The following is a 15776-nucleotide window of genomic DNA, read 5'->3' on the forward strand; positions in this document are numbered from 1 at the left end:
ATATTTTCCCACATCATTAACATTCTCCATAAACGTGATTTACGTTTTTCCATTTGACGTGTATTTATTAAGCGTCAGGCACTGGGGATACATCTGTGAATAAAACACAGAAATTCCTGTTGTCGTGGGCTGCCATCCTCCAGGGGAGTGGGTACACCAGTGGACAATGGGGAACTGGCCTGTTGCCCTCCACCCAGCACTGGTCCAGGCCCCCAGTGTATCCCTCCCTGTGGCTTATTTATTTCTTGTGGGCAGATTCTTCCTTTAAGGTTCTTGAAAATAAGCCCTTGCCCCTAAGCACAGCATAAACCTGATTTTGAAAGGCTTCATATTGATTATATATATAGAGAGAGAGATAGAGTGAGAACTATTTGTTTCTGTTTTCCTCTAGCTTTTGCCATTCCAGTTAGCGTTCAGATTAACATCTTTGTACTCCACTGTGACATTTTGATCTCTGGCTCAGAGGTGAGAAAGCCCACATTGTCTTTTCAAAGGCCAGACACATTAGCGAAACCCGAGCAGCGGCCTCTCCACCTCCTTTGCTTCCTCTGGAATGTTCCACTTGCAGCCTGTGCTTGCATCTGCAGACGCCATTAACCTGAAATGTGCCTCTGATGGACAAAGCACATGAGGTTCGCTGAGCACCCGGGGCCCCGCTTGCCAGGCCCAAGCGACTGCAGTCAGGCATGAGAAGGGCTTTTCTGTCTGTTTTAAGGCCCGTCGCCGAAAGTGGGAAAAACAAGCTAGTTTATGCAGCAACGGGGACCTCAGACCGGCTCAAGAGGCCAGCTGACCTGCAGCAGCCTGAGCATGACAGCATTCTGCCCCATAAAGAGACACTAGGACAACACTTTCAACGGTCTCTGCCCAGACTCTATTTATAGAATTTATTTCCCGGGCTCTGTCTGTTCAGCAACACCTTGGCAGCATGTCCTCCAGCATCTGTCTCAGTGCATTAAACACCCCTTGTCCGGAGTACCTCAGAGCTAGCACCCAGGAGAGTGAGAAGAAAAAAGTGTGGGTGGAAGGATATTTGGGGCCAGTATAAACGTTTAAATTAAAAAAAACAAAATAACCAAAGAACAACAAAAAATTTATCCCCTAAAGAGCTCCTGTGGGCATGGGTTCCTGCTGACTCCTAGCTGTGGCCCTTTCCAGCCAGTGTCAGAGAGGAAAAGGCAAACTCGAGAAGCATTTGGAGTGCCGCCGTTTGTTTTTTCTGTTTCACGGTTGTGCTGTTCTTCTATCATCTTTAAAAAATATTTTTAGAATTATCTTTTAGTCTTTTTCTCCTTACAGAAGTAAAATACATCCATTGATGAAACTTCCAAAATATAATCTAAAAAGAGGAAAGTAAAAATTGCCAGGAGGATACCCGTGATGAACATTTTGGTCTGCGGCCCTGTCGTGCTCTGTTCGGCTTCTAGAGAGAGAACTGTCTCCTCTGTCATTCGTCCTCCCTGCCCAGAAACCAGATATCATTTAAAATGGAAGTAGGTGGCTGTAGAATCCCCACAGGACTGGGAGGCAGAAGACTGAGGTGCTCATGCCTCCCCCTGGATTCTCTGGCCTTGGGAAAGTCACTTAACCTCAATTTGCTCATCTTTGAAATGGGGACGCAGCAATCCTTACCTTAGTGGATGATCCAGTCGCCACAGGTGTTTCCTGGTAGGAAACACTTTGTAAAGTGCTCGGCGGTTTGTTGCTGGCTCTTTTCAGTGTGGTCATGTGACCCTTCAGTAGAACAAACGGCTAAAGTAATTTTCCTGTCGCCCTGAAGAACCGTGATCCTTTCTTCCAAAGCTGCCCCTGTATCTGATCTTGGTGAAAATCACCACCTTCCTTCCTACTGGCCAGAGACCTGGGAGCCTCCCTTTTCCTGCCTGCCCTCCCCTGTCCAGCTTCCATGGCCAGTCCCTCTCCAAGTCCGGGCAACTCTGCATCCTCAGTATCTCAGGAGTTGGCCCCTCTCTCCCCACCCCTACTCTTTCCCTCACCCTGGCCACCTTCCTATCCTGCCTGAACTCCGGTGTCTCGCCCTGCCCTCAACTCCATCCAGGCTCATCCGGGTCTAACCAGGCTCCACACACAGCCACGAAGCTCATTCTAAAATGTCCATCTGATCGTGCCACCAGCGGCTACATTGGCTTTCCATTGCAGTCAAGATGGAGCCCAAGGGTCTTATCTGGCCCTGCCTTGCTTACTGCTCCAGCTTATCCCCTCCTACCTGTCCCCTGACCCAGCCACTCCTTCACATTTCCTCCCTTCTCCAAACGCACTTCCCCAATTCTGCCTGGTAATCCACTCAACCTTGCAGGTCACTTCCTCCAGGAAGTCTTCTCTGGTGACCTCCCCAGGCCTGGGTTTGGTCCTTAACCCTTGCAGCAGTCTGATAACTGACCTCTATCAGTCTGCTTAACTGCAGCCTCCATGAGGGTAGAGCCTGGACCTGCCTGGTGCCCTTCCCCAGCCCCCAACACCAGTGTCTCCTCTGCACCAGGCCCTTTTAGAATCTTAATTTTCTTTCCTTGCTCAGATGTTTTTGTTCTCCCCTGGGGATGGAAAACAAAAAAATCTTAATCTCCCCAAGTCCTAGAATGCTTGCTGATGGGTCTTCTTTTTCTCTCTGAGTCTTTTTAAAAGGCCCCCATCCTCTCCCCTGCTGGGCCCCGGCTGACCTGAGGGGGAGGCACGGGAGAGCTGAGAGGGGGGTGCATGCCTCCATGTGTCATGTCGGCCCCTCTGGCTGTCGGATCCTGACTGGCCAGGCAGAGATGGGCCCAGAGGTGACGCTGCTCCAGGACTTTGGCTGAAGCCAGCTTGGGGCAAAGCAGGCTTGGGTGTCAGCAGCCCGGGAGTGTGAGACCGCTGTAGGCACTGTGCTTATGCTCAGGGACAAAGCTACTGAAGGGCTAACCTGGCTCAGTCAAGTTGGGGTGGAGACAACAGTGAGGAGCATGAGCTCTGGTGTCAGAGGGACCTGGGTTTGAGCCAGGCTCTATTCCTTACTGACTGTGACTTTGGACAGATGATTTATCTTCTCAATCCTCAGTGTCCTTACCTGCAGAATGGGAATAGGCGTGTCGCAAGGATCAAATGACGAAATGCATGGAGAGGACTCTGCCGGGGACCTGGCACGCAGTGAAGCACTCCGAGGTGGCCGCTGCTTTGTCACTGCTGTTCGTCATCATCCCTGTCGGCAGGAGTCCTATTTAGTTCAGAGCTTTGTTTCTTGGTTCCCCTGTGGGTGGTAGTTGCCAGGGCCTGCTGGGTTTATCTGTTCATTCATTCGTTCATTCATTCTGTTTTGCACGTACTCTATGCCAGGGATCTGGGGAGCTGCCAGGTGGTGGAGAGCTGCTTTCAGGAGTGGCTCCTGGCAACACGGGCTAGGCCACATTTATTGCTTTATGTAACCTGAATATGACCCCTTTCCCCTTAGCCCCACTTCCATCCCGCAGAGCTCTATTTACTAGCCCTCAACAGACTTCGAAGTTCAGGATGGGACCCCTCCCCCCAGCAAAGGCCATCTTACATGTCCCTCTGCCTCCAGGCAGGAGAGACCTTCACAAAGTCAGTCACAATTCCAGCCATGAACCCCCCCGTTCAGCTTTCACTCTGCGCATGGCCCTGCAGGGGTTCCCAAGGGGGGATGTAAGGCCAGCTCTGTCCCTTCGGGAACTGTCCCTAGTTGGGAAGACGGGGCAGAAAGCTGGGTGACGGCCTTGTGAAAGTGGGTAGCTGTCACATGTTCTTCCTCAGTACCAAGTGTCCAGAGGTGGGGTGGGCAAGGGAAACAGAGGCATCTGTGAGTAGGTGGGAGAAAAGGGAGACTTTTGGAGTCCGCAGTGCAGCATCTTAGAACCAGCAAGCCTTTCCTAGGCACTCACCGTGGCTGGGAATCGGACTGTTGGCTTTGCAGACACACACTCATTGAATCGTTACAAAGCCCTATGGGCTGGGCACCACTTCCTCCACCCTCTGTTTTATGGATGAAGATGCAGGGACTCAGAGAGCTTTGTAAATTGCTCAAAGTTACAGAGCTCTGGAAGCCACAGAGTCCAGATGAAAGCCTGGGCCTGAGTCACGCCTGTGCTGGCTATGGATTTCCACCATGGTTGCCATGCTTTTCCCATGAAGGTAGGACAACATGGGGCACGTGTGGGAAGTGATGCACACACTGCTTTGATGGGCTTTGTGCAGCGAAGTCATGAGGGAAGAGGTCCACGGGAGGCTGGCTCAGGCCCGAGACATCATCTGTGCCCCTGGCCCGAAAGGTTAGGTCTTTGTCTTACAGGTAGTTGGGAGCCACTGAATGTCCTTCTGAGAGCCCCTGCAGCAGTCCTCAAGGGGGAGAACAGAGAGCAAAGGGGAGCCAGGGACAGACAGAGAAGGCTGGGCTTTTGGAATGTTATGAAATTCACTCACTTCTCCAGATATCTATCATTTACTGTGTGCCAGGGAGAAATGAGACAGCGTTTCTCAAGGACCCAGCCCAGGACCCGGAATGTACCATAGATGGCCCCCGTTCCTGATGATGCTAGGAGGCAGGGGCCGCTACAGCTTGTGTCACCTGCGGCGTCGGGCTGGGAGCAGGTTTCTCTTTGTGACGCTGGGTCACAGGATGCCTTTCACACCACCCAAGAGGCCTCCAAGTTGACAGCTGTTCCCGCTGCCCACCTGTCTCTTCCCTCCCCTCTTTTTGGGGGTGGTTTCTCACACCCCTGCTGTCTGTCCTCTCTCCCTCTACCCTCTGCGGGGCCTTTCAGAAGGCGGCAGATGGCATGAATGTCACACTGGCTATGTCCGAGACACCACCTCAGGTGCCACCCAGGTGGGGCTTGCAGGCCCTCGCTAACTGGGGGTCAGGATGTGGGTGTGGGGTGCAGAGGGAGCTCTCCACCCTGACTATCCCCCGGCTGCCTCCTCTGGCCAGCCAGCCGTGAGACTTATTCTCTTCGGGCTTTTGCTACCCTTTGTCCCCATTTGGCTTTAACATGAAAGGAATCGTTCTCAGCCCCACTCGCCTGCCACCGTGTTAACTTCTCACCCATTCCCAACCTGCACCCCTCCTGGATTCCTGTGTCTCACCATGGCTTTATCAGCCACACCAGGTGGAGTTCCTGCGCCCACTTGGTTGGGTCAGTGCCCCCCTTCTCCATCCCATTGCCTTGACCGTCATCACGCTGCTTGGACAGAGGCAGTAGCCTCTTCATTGGTCCACTGTTGATGGCTGGTTTCTTTTTCCTTCTTGCCCATCCAATCTAGCCTTCTTGTTTGTTGATCTTAGCACTTCGACGCTTCTTGACTTTTCTAAAGACATCAAAGTTGAGACTTCTAGCAGATATAAATGGCCCATCCACTGCCCGTAGGACAGAGTCCAAACCACACAGCCCTAAGTCAGGGCCTCTTACGAAGCCTGTCCTCTGACCCTCTAAGATTGGTCTCTGACTTGCTGTATGAAGCCACCCAGAGTGGTCCTCTCTCCATAACCCCCCACCCCTGGAAACCTTTGGGCTTCTCATGCCCTTGAGTAAACTTTTACTAGCATGGAAGTTATCAGCATATCACAGTGCCAAATCCTTTCATTTTATTTCAGAGCTGTGTAACTTTGGACAGTTTGCTTAACCTCGCTGAGCTATCACTGATCACATTCTTATTATGTGCCAGATACTTTGCCCAGCACTTTGCATTGCCTCTTTATACCTACCCCACAACCCTAAGAGAGAGGTGCTGTTTTTAGACTTATTTGGCATATAAGGAAATTAGGGTATATGGCAGTGAAGCCCCTTGCCTAAGGTCAGACACCACAAAGAGGCAGAGCCAGACTCAGATCCTATCCGAGCCTGGTCCTTGCCTGTAGATATGGGGACCATGTCACTCACTTCTCAGGGTTGCTGGAGAGTTTAAATGCGGTGCTACGTTTAGAAGCACCGGCCCAGGCCTGAGCACCCGGGGCCTTGGTAAACAGGTTTTCTTCCTGCTTCTGGTCTTTGCTCAGGCCACATCCTCTGTCCTCTCCCTACCTGGCCAGGTCCTACCTCCAAAGTCAATGGAACCCTGCCTGAAATAATCACCCACCCCCTTTACCCAGGCCCTAGAATATTCCACATGTACCGCCACCAAACCCTGGCCATGGGGAACAGAGCTAGGCTTCAGGTGTCTGACTACTTTCCTAAAGGGTCTGTGACACCTTTGTAAGCCCTGCCCCTCCGCTAGTGCCTGGTCCTCTGTGGGAGCTGGGCAGGTGTCCACAGAACCAGCGAGTCAGTGAAGGAATCCACGAGGGAGGGAAGGGAGCATGGAGTGGTGACAGGCCATTGTCGTGGCGGGACTCGAGCTGTGGTCCTCTGGAGCCCGTGCCGCTGGGTCTGGTGTGGCTCACCCCCCCAGTCTGGCAGCCCCGTCCTCACACCTCCACGGTCTGCAGTTTGGCGCATTTCCTTCCAGTATTTCCTGACCATGACCTCCTGGCTCAGAGTTATCATCTCCTGAGACAGGAAGGAAAACCCCCGTGGGGCTGGGTTTATGGAGGGTGACCAGTCTCCTGCTGCAGCTAGTTTCCTGCTTGTGGGACCCTGCCATCGAGCCTCAGCCTGGTGGTGCTGACAGCTCCACTCCCGGAGTGGCCTCAGGTCTCCGTGGGGCGTGAGGGCTGCAGCAACAAACCACCTGCCTGACCATCGGAATGCCATCAGCGAGGGCTAGCTGGCTGGCTTGTGGGCCCTGCTGGGGGGCGGGGGGTCCTCACTGCTCACCTGATCCCCAGGCCCTAGCAGGGGGCAGGGGCCCTGGTGAAACCCGTTCACCAGAAATCCCCATAGAATGAGCTGGCCTTTCCTGTTCTCTGCGCCCCTCTGAGGACAGAGCCGGCCGGGCCTTCTCTGCGGCTTACATAGGGGGTGTTGGCTAGAATCTTTCACCCAGGACTAGAAGGAAATTGGACTGATTTACTGTCTGTGGGACTCATTCTCCCCACCTCAGCATCAAGGTGCAGTCATGATCTCTGGGAGCCATTTCGTTTCTGTTCACAGCCTAGTCCAGAGGGCTGAGGTGCTGCTGCCACCTGGCTTACCTGAGGGGAGCCTGTGTGTGTGCTGTCTGTTGTGTCCAGCCTTCTGGAAGAGTCTGCAGGGCTTCCCTCTTGTTGATAGGACACAGCCTGGCACGTGTGACCCACCCCTGTATTGTGTGAGTGTGTGTGTGTGTATGTGTGTGATTGTCCATCACCAGATGAAGTATCCTGAAGGCAGGCTCCCGGGTGTCTTGTAGCCCTCTCACCTCGACGGATGTCAGGGGAAAGAAATGACTGACTTGGAGACTCTGACCCGGCAAGAGAAGGCGGTGGTTATAGTGAAGAGTCTCCCAGGCCAGAAGCTAGGCCTTCCAAATTCTGCACGGCCCGATTATCAATCGTGCTACCTCGCTAAGGCTCAGAGAGATGGGACTTGTCAGGGCCACTGGCTGGTGAGTGGGAGAGCCTAACCTTAGGGTCCAAAGAGTCCACGTGTGTGCAGCGGGGCAGACGAGCTCCTTCTGCTTCTGCCTCCTGCTGAGTGGGACCCAAGTGGTGTAAGGCCTTTCTGGGGGGGGGTGGAGAGTCTCCCCAGGAGCATCTTTGATCTCTGCCATGTTGCTTTGCAGCAGGAAGTGCGCTCGGCCCCTCCCAGCGGCCACTGAGCCCACACGTCCATCCAGGTGGCTCCTTCCAGGTGGGGGTGCCAGTGCCTAGAGCTGGGGATCTGAGTGCTGGTCCAGTTTCCCCGCTAACAAGTTAGGATTTCTCTGTAATGTTAGAGCTGTAGCCAGAGCGCAGTCCTGTGCTAGCCCTACTCCCTCACTTGGCCGGTGGGGAATTTGAGGCCCTGCAAAGGGATGGACGAGGCAGGCTGGAGGCTGAGGACAGCAGGAAACAAGGAGGGACCAGGTCTGTTGGCCTCGTGGCCAGGCACCGTGGACCTGGAGGTGCCTTAGCTGAGGAGACTGGAAGGCCCCGGTGGCGGCATCTCGTGCAGGGCGGGTAGGGTTGGAGCTGGGGAGAAGCATTTCTGGGCCCGTGGCAGGAAGGGACATGGCACTGGTGCCTGACCTCCTCACATCCTGCCTTAGAGGTAACTGCTGGGCAAGTAGGCGAGGCCGCACGCTCAGCCAGGGGCAGCCTCCGATTTAGGGAAGGCCTTTCTCCTGGCTCTGAACCTTCCGTAGGGGACAGGGACAGCATGGCTAGCGGAGACGGCAGCCTCACTTGCCCCCTCGAGTGCGGCCAGGAAATGCCAGGTGTCCCTGTCCCTTGTCCCATTCTGTTCCAGTGTCCACCGCCCCTGCTCTGCGCGGGAGGGTAGAGTGATGCCCCACCAGTGCGCCCTTCGCTCACCCAGCAAACTTTGCCTGCCCGCCCTCACGGACAGGGGCTGAATCTCAGTTCTCCCCCAACACGGAGCCAAAGCCTGCACACAGTAGGTGCTTGTTGCCTGTCTGTTTCCTGAGGAGTCCTGAAGCCTGGCTGTAGTTTATCCCCACCGCCAACCACCCACCTGCACCTCTCTCTGTTCAAACTGCTGGGAAGCCCACAGCCAAGTCTCAGGCTGAAAGCATAGCTCGCCTCCGTCAGATGCCCTGGAGGGAGCTCCTTCTAGTCTCTCTTCCCTCTTCACTGCTTATTTCCTGTTCTTTGTCTTTCATGGAACAATTGAAATGTGCTTTTATTGGGAAATGCTGTGGATCCTTTTGGGACGCAAGCAATCAATAAATCAGTACCTTAGAAGTGAAAAGGTGACGAAGCTTCCTGCGCCACCTGGGAAGCGGGTGTGTCTGAGTTCTGTTCCTCCTCTCTGCAGAGTGGGCAAACTGACGCCTGCCCCGCCGGCTTCAAGGAATGTAGGAGAGGAAGGAATTGTGACCGGCCATCGTGCTGGGTGGCGCCAGGCCAGGGTCCCCCCACCCCCGGGGCTCTCTGCAAGGTGGGCTGACTCAGGCAGGAAGATGGAACGCACCTCCATGGACTTGGCTGGGGGACAACCCACCCAGAGGGGGCCTGAGCTTGCCCGGCTGCACACAGCTGGCCACTTCCCCGGGTTGGAGAAACTGGCTGAGCGCTTGGCTAGACAGGCCATCGGAAGGTGCCCCGGAGGGGAATCAGACACCACTGGTTGTAGCCCTGGTGGCAGGCCAAATACGTTTGTTGCTTCGCTGTGCTTCTCCCTTCCTGGTAAAGAGACACAATGACTGAGCATCCACAGTGAGCCAAAACGGCGACATTGTCCAAAAAAGGAGATAGCTCGATTGAGGGGTATAAATAGGAGTGTGTGTGTGTGTGTGTGTGTGTGTGTGTGTGTGTGTGTGTGTGTGTGTGTGTGTGTGTGTGTGTGTGTGTGTGTGTGTGTGTGTGTGTGTTGGGGGCGGGATGGGTGGGGGAGGGGCAGAGGACAGGGCTGCTCTGCTCACTCCCTTGGCCACCACAGGAGGGCTGCTCTTGAAGTCCTGGCCACCAGCAGGAGACAGATTTTTTAAGATGTTGGCAAGAGATGAGAGGTGAGCAATCCCCCATCGTCCTCCACTCTCCTCCCCTGCCCCGCCCCCTGCCTTGCACCATCAAAAGAGAGAATTTGAGAGAATGAGCTTTAGGCGGAGAGGTTAAACATAGTCTATTTGCTGAGTTCAGAGAAGAGCTCTTGCGGGAAGGACACAGGGAGGGAGCTGACGGGCTGGGTTAGCAGCGGCCCGAGGCTGGTCCTCTGGGCTGCAGTGTTACAAAGCTGCAGACAAAAGGAAGATAGCAGCGACAGGCAGGAGCATGGCTCTGGCAGGTGGGCTGAGGGGATGCTATGTCAGACCATACTTCCGATGGTTCTGGAAGGAAAGCAGTGTCTTCAAAAGCAGACTAGGTTCCTTCTTGGCTCTTCCACTTAACTCGCTGAATGGCCTTGGGCAAGTCTGTCACTTTCAGGAAGCAGTTCCTCACCTGGACTCCTGGGGTCTCCATGAACGTGCACTCAGACCCCTCTCGGGACCCCTTGTGCGCAGGGATGGGCCCCGCAGCTGGGGAACGCCTCTCGCCAGTGCCCGAGATGGTCATCAGCAGTGGGTGTGGGCTCTCTCTCTCTCTCTCTCTACGGTCCTGCTGACAGCCTTTCTGGGGTCTTCGGCCAGCAGCCAATTATTTCCCAGTTAGGTCTGAATGGTGAAAGCTAGCTCTCCCTTCCGGGACTGATTCAGCTACCAGCTTCTCCTATGCCTCTGAGTTCCAGGGTGTCCTGTGATCCTCAAAACCACCACCTGCCTGTGGGGCTCACTCAGGCCACACGCCACTAGCTATTGCTCTCAGTGCACCTGCCTTGCTCCCTGTGGAGGCTGGGGGCTGCTGTGCAGCTTGCAAAGCTCTCTTCACCCTGCCTGAATGCACGTCATTGCCCGGCAGTCCTGCAGGAAGTGGTATTTTCGCTCTCATCTTGCAGATCGGGCTTCTGGATGTTGCCTCAGTTACCTATTTACAGGCAAAGCCTGGACGTGCCTGCTTACTGCTGCCTCTCGGGGCTTACGCATGGTGGTGACCCCCGCCCAACCTCTCACCTGGGATGGGGCTGGAGGGTCAGGCTCATTCCCGCTGGATGAACTTCCTGCCAAGTTGAGATCCTCCAGCTCCGGAACCTTCTGCATGTAGGTCTCTGGCCCTCTGGTCTCACGCAGCCTGCTGCCTACACCTGTCTTTTTTTTTTCTTTTTTTTTTTTCAGTCTGCCATTTGGCCATAGAAGGTTGAGGTAGTAGGAGAAGTGAGTTACCTTCCAGTCTGAATTGACATGAATTTGCCAAATAAAACATTCTACTTATGCCCCAAAACATTTTGCTTGGTTACTTCTTAACAGGCCAAGTGCATCATTTTCCATCAAAACATTTCCATCATCAAAAAAGTGTCTCTGACCCAGAAGCTGGGTCCCGCTGCATCCTTGTCACAGCTCACATTTTATTTGGGATGCAGTGTTTTCAGAATGTCACCACCTCTTGCTTTGCATAAGGACCGCACTCCCTGATGGAAATATTTTGCAAGAATGTATTCAGCTGTTGAGGTGGCACAAAACTCCTTCAGAAGGTCTTCTTTGTCCAGCTCAGAGAAGGACCCCTTTTCCATGAAGTCCCTGCCACATTTCACTGGCCTGTCCAGGTCTCTCCAGGGCGCCACGAGATGGATCAAATCCCATAACAGCAAAAGCCATTTAAGGTTCATGGAAATATTTCTGGAAACAATTGCAGACTCCTTTGCTGACTGCCCACCTCTTATGTGTAATTTTTTTATGGAAAATGCACCCGGCACAGCAGAAGAATTTGGATGACCCTCACAATGTGCTGGAATGGAATTTGGCTGTGCTCTCTATCCAGGTCTCTGATATGGCTACAAGAGAATGTTTTCCCGCTCATCAGGCAGATATTCAATGGGCTTCCTCTATGTCCCAGATGCTGGGTTAATCAGAGACAAGTACAACCCAGGCCCCATCCTCAAGGAGCCTGGTGGATAGGAACGGAAGATGTATGTGCATTTCTTTCTTCAGAACATCAGAACGATATTAGGAAGGGTGGCAGGCACGCCTCTTCATGTGTGATGATTGTATGTAGCACACTGAACTGTGGTTATGCATTTTTTTAATGTATGTCATAAAAAAATAAATAGTAACCACAGCAGTAATTTCCCAGCAGGTGGGAGGGAGAGTCAGTTAACACCCAGGTTAAAGAAAAATATCTGGGGCGCCTGGGTGGCTCAGTCGTTAAGCATCTGCCTTCGGCTCAGGTCATGGTCCCAGGGTCCTGGGATCGAGCCCCGCATCTGGCTCCACGCTCTGCGGGGAGCCTGCTTCTCCCTCTCCCACTCCCCCTGCTTGTGTTCCCTCTTTTGCTGTGTCTCGTTCTGTCAAATAAATAAATAAAATCTTTAAAAAAATTAAAAAATAAAAATATCAAGTAAATACTATAACAGTGGGAACTATTGCAGTTGATAGATTATGGCGACCAAATTCGTGGCTCACGAATGGGGCTGATGGTCATGTTTGTCGTGTGCTGAGAGAATGCCAGGGGCTTTGCCTCTGTTATCCTCCAAGCCTCAGGAAACTCTGGAAGGTGGTAGTGTTACCATCCTAACTGACAGCTGATGAAACTAGGTCTGAATGAGGTGAAATGATTTGCTGAAAGTCACGTGACTAGTAAATGGAAGAACTTGGATTTGCACCCTGGTCTGTCTGACGCCTGATAATAAATTCTTAACCACTATGTCATATGACAAAGTACTGCAGTTGGTCAAATAAAGAAGTGATTATTTCCTCCCTAGGGTAGGAGGAGGGCGGCCCTGACTGAGGGGTAGGATGTAGCAAGGGAAGTTTTGGTGGTAAGGCAGAGTATCCCATGGATTAGATACTCATGATAGTTGGCTGGATGGGTTGAACACCACATTTTTTTCTCACATAAATGAAGTCTTGAAGTAAGCTGTGGTTGGCTGTTCCGTGTCATCAAGGATCCAGGCTCCTTCTATCTCTCTGCTTCACCAGATACCTCATGGTCTAAAATGGCTGATGCAGCTCCAGCTATCACGTTCTTATTCCGGGCAGTAACAAACAAACAAACAAAAGAATAGGAGAAGGATACGTGTACGTTTCTCTCAACGAGTCAAAGGACTTTAAGGAGCTGTTCTGGAAGCTGAACCTAAGAGCTTGTCCTCATCTCATTGGCCAGCTCCGGTTATGAGGGAGGCTAGGCATCTGGGAGTGGGACAAAAGTCCTGTCTTCAAGGTGCTTCCAGGAGAGTGAGCTGCTTCCACTTTGAGGCGATGGAGGGGACAACAGTTGAGTGGAGAAGAAAAAGCCTCCTCCGAACTAGGAATTGCTTCTGGAGTGGCCCCGGGAAGCTTGGTCTGTTTGGATTGTTCAGCATGTTTATTTGGTGTTTAATTGGAGTGTAGAGTTGCAGCAATTAAGCTGCCTGAGGCGGCTCCTGCCTGCCATCCCATCAGCCCCTCTAAAAAGACAAGAACCACTCTTGAGTACAAACCAGTCCAGCTCCCCAACCTTCTGCCCTGCAGTGCAATTAGGGCCAGAGCCACAGAGCCAGCTTTTCAGTGCAGCCCCCAACTGAATCCTGGGCTTTGATTTAGAGCCCAGTGTGGTGCTCACAAGCCCCAGGGTGGGTGTGGGGTGTTCCGTGCAGCTCCCGGGCAAGTGTGAGACCTGGAAAGCGCGGCCTGCCTGTCACCATCCTCCTGCCTCATCCCCTGCCTCCAGGCCCCGGGGCTGTGAGTTTGCTTTTTCACTTCTCAGCTCTCAGGAGTGCAGGCTGGCTGGTTGCCAGGAATATCAAGTTTGGAGAGTTCTTTAAAAATCAGTGATGCTCTTGTGAGTTGCCAAAGTTGTTCTGGGACTCGTTCATAGGTCAAGCCTTGTTCGTGGGAAGCCCTCTCTGCTGGGATTTGGGTTCTTTGGGGTCTGAAATGTTCTGTTTTCACTTTTTGGGAACCAGGTTGTCAGACCATGGAAAGAAGCTTAGGGCTAAAATGGGGTGTGAGAAGTGGGATCAGCATCGCCCCCCCACCGCCCATGCCTCCATGTTCTTGATCTGGAAACTTGGCTGAGGCCAGTTGGAGGCAGAACTGGGGAGAGCGGGCTTCTGTACTCCAGTGCTCTGTCTCTGTTCTGTAATTACCTCCAAGCAGATAGTATTGTAAAGAGGCTGGAGAGAGGCTTTCATGTGGCGTTAGAAAATCAAACCGCTATTAATATGCTAATTACAACCATTCGTATTTACCATTAAAGCAGGTCCTGGAGAGCTTCTCCTTGGCAACACTATTAGATATTCTGTTCTTGAAATAGAAAGTCCATATTACTTTTTAATGAAAGCTCTAAATCCAGAGCTTCCCTATGTTCAGCCAGCCCTTTTCCTTGAATTTAGTAGGTCCAGCTCTGGGCTCCTGAAATGAACACCAGGTGGGAGGAGGGTGAGGATGGATTGATCCACCTCCGAAAGCAAGCAGGAGCTCAAGATGTCCCCAAAACACACTGGGGCCCTGCAGGTCCCAGGTCGGTTACCTGCTGATGTCATTATATGTGTAAGCATTATTTTTAGCAGTGGCATCACTCCTAAAACCAGTTCTACTGGATTTATTTTTAGGTTGGATGATGCAGGTGCTGTTTGGAAATATGTTTTTCTCCCCACATCACTTTTGCCCTGGAAGCAGCCAGTTTAAAAGGAAAACAAAATGGCACCCACAGTCAAGGACAATGCAAATATTTGCTTGGGAAACAGAGGGATGAGTGCCTTATTTGCTTTGAGGGTGGATCCCAGGGAATCCATACTCCTTGATTTTCTGAGGAGCTATGTGGGACAGAAGCCCTCTCTGATCTGGGGGCTTTCATTCACTGGCAAACAAGAGAGTGAGCTCTTGTTGCAATCACAGATTGAAGATATCCAGTGAAGGTTGTGGGACTTTTCTGAAGAGTAGGCTGTAGATTGCAGAAGAATAATATGTTTTTCTAATGTATTTTATAAATCTAACAAATATTTAAGCATCTTCTAAATTAGACACCAGAAATGCATTGGGGAAATGTTCCAGTTACCACCACTGAGTGACATAGTGACATAAAACAAACATGACGCTCATGGATTCTGTAGGTCCAGAATTCAAAGAGAGTAAAGCAGGCATGGTTTATTTCTACTTCATGTTGTTCAAGGCCTGAGTGCAAGACTTGAAGGTTGGAAGACTAATCTACTCACATGTCTTGCAGTTGGATGCTGGCAGTTAACGGGTTCCCAGCTCCTCCCCATGTGGCTTCACCATGCGGCCTGGACTTCCTCACAGCATGGTGCCTGGTTCCATGGGTAAGATCTCCAGAGATGGAGATCTAAGCAGGAGCTCTGTCCCTTTTGTGACCTAGCCTCAGAAGTCACAAAGCATCACCTTCCCCACATTCTATTGGTTGGAGTAGTGACAAGCTTGTACCCAGATTCAAAGAGAGGGAACACCCACCCCAGCTCTCGGCGGGTGTGTGTGTGTGTGTGTGTGTGTGTGTGTGTGTGTGTGTGTGTGTGAGTCACATTGTATGAAGAGCATATGGGATGTAGGTATATTTCAAGAAGTATAGGAGAGACTTGGAAATATGAGCGAGGAAGAAGAAGCTATAAAAAATGGCAAAGCAGGGGCGTCTGGGTGGCTCAGTTGGTTAAGCGACTGCCTTCGTCTCAGGTCATGATCCTGGAGTCCCGGGATCGAGTCCTGCATCGGGCTCCCTGCTCGGCAGGGAATCTGCTTCTCCCTCTGACCCTATCCCCTCTCATGTGCTCTCTCTCTCTCTCATTCTCTCTCTCAATTAAATAAATAAAATCTTTAAAAAAAAAGGCAAAGCAGATTTAAAAAAGGAAGACAACTTTTAAAAATGAAGATGTAATAATCAGAATTAAAGCATTTGAAGTTCTTTCTGTCTTTTTCAGAAGGAAAGTAAAGATGTTGATTAACCTCCGATTTGTTAAGAACAGACACAGTCCCCGAGACTCTTTTAGCAAGGTCAAAACTGTTTTCATAATGATACATGATAGTCCATAATGATGTTATTCTCCCTTTTTCACTCATATTCTCTCACAAGTGTATGTAGAGTTTTCTAGAGCCTATATGACATGTGACAATATCACTCTGACAGTTAACAGAATATATGCCTGTGTATTCTTGTGTTTTAGATTTTTCTCAATTTTGTTTTCTAATATGGGAAATCTTGATATAACCCACCTAAAGGAAAGCAGTTGGTGGTG

General features: G+C 51.7%; 1 protein-coding gene and 1 long non-coding RNA gene across 10 annotated transcripts in view; one reads left to right on the plus strand and one right to left on the minus strand.

Moving 5' to 3' along the window:
* The window catches only part of GRK5 (G protein-coupled receptor kinase 5), a 207499-nt gene that overhangs the window by 107692 nt on the left and 84031 nt on the right, over positions 1-15776 (plus strand). The window lies entirely within an intron of this gene.
* LOC113918563 lies at positions 8765-14842 on the minus strand. The gene is made up of 3 exons (XR_004819634.1): positions 14748-14842; positions 8994-9205; positions 8765-8866 (listed from the first exon to the last, which is right to left on the minus strand). It is a non-coding gene; the product is annotated as an uncharacterized LOC113918563 (long non-coding RNA).

Source organism: Zalophus californianus, chromosome 15 (genome assembly GCF_009762305.2).
Source record: "Zalophus californianus isolate mZalCal1 chromosome 15, mZalCal1.pri.v2, whole genome shotgun sequence".
In the NCBI taxonomy this organism is placed as follows: domain Eukaryota; kingdom Metazoa; phylum Chordata; class Mammalia; order Carnivora; family Otariidae; genus Zalophus; species Zalophus californianus.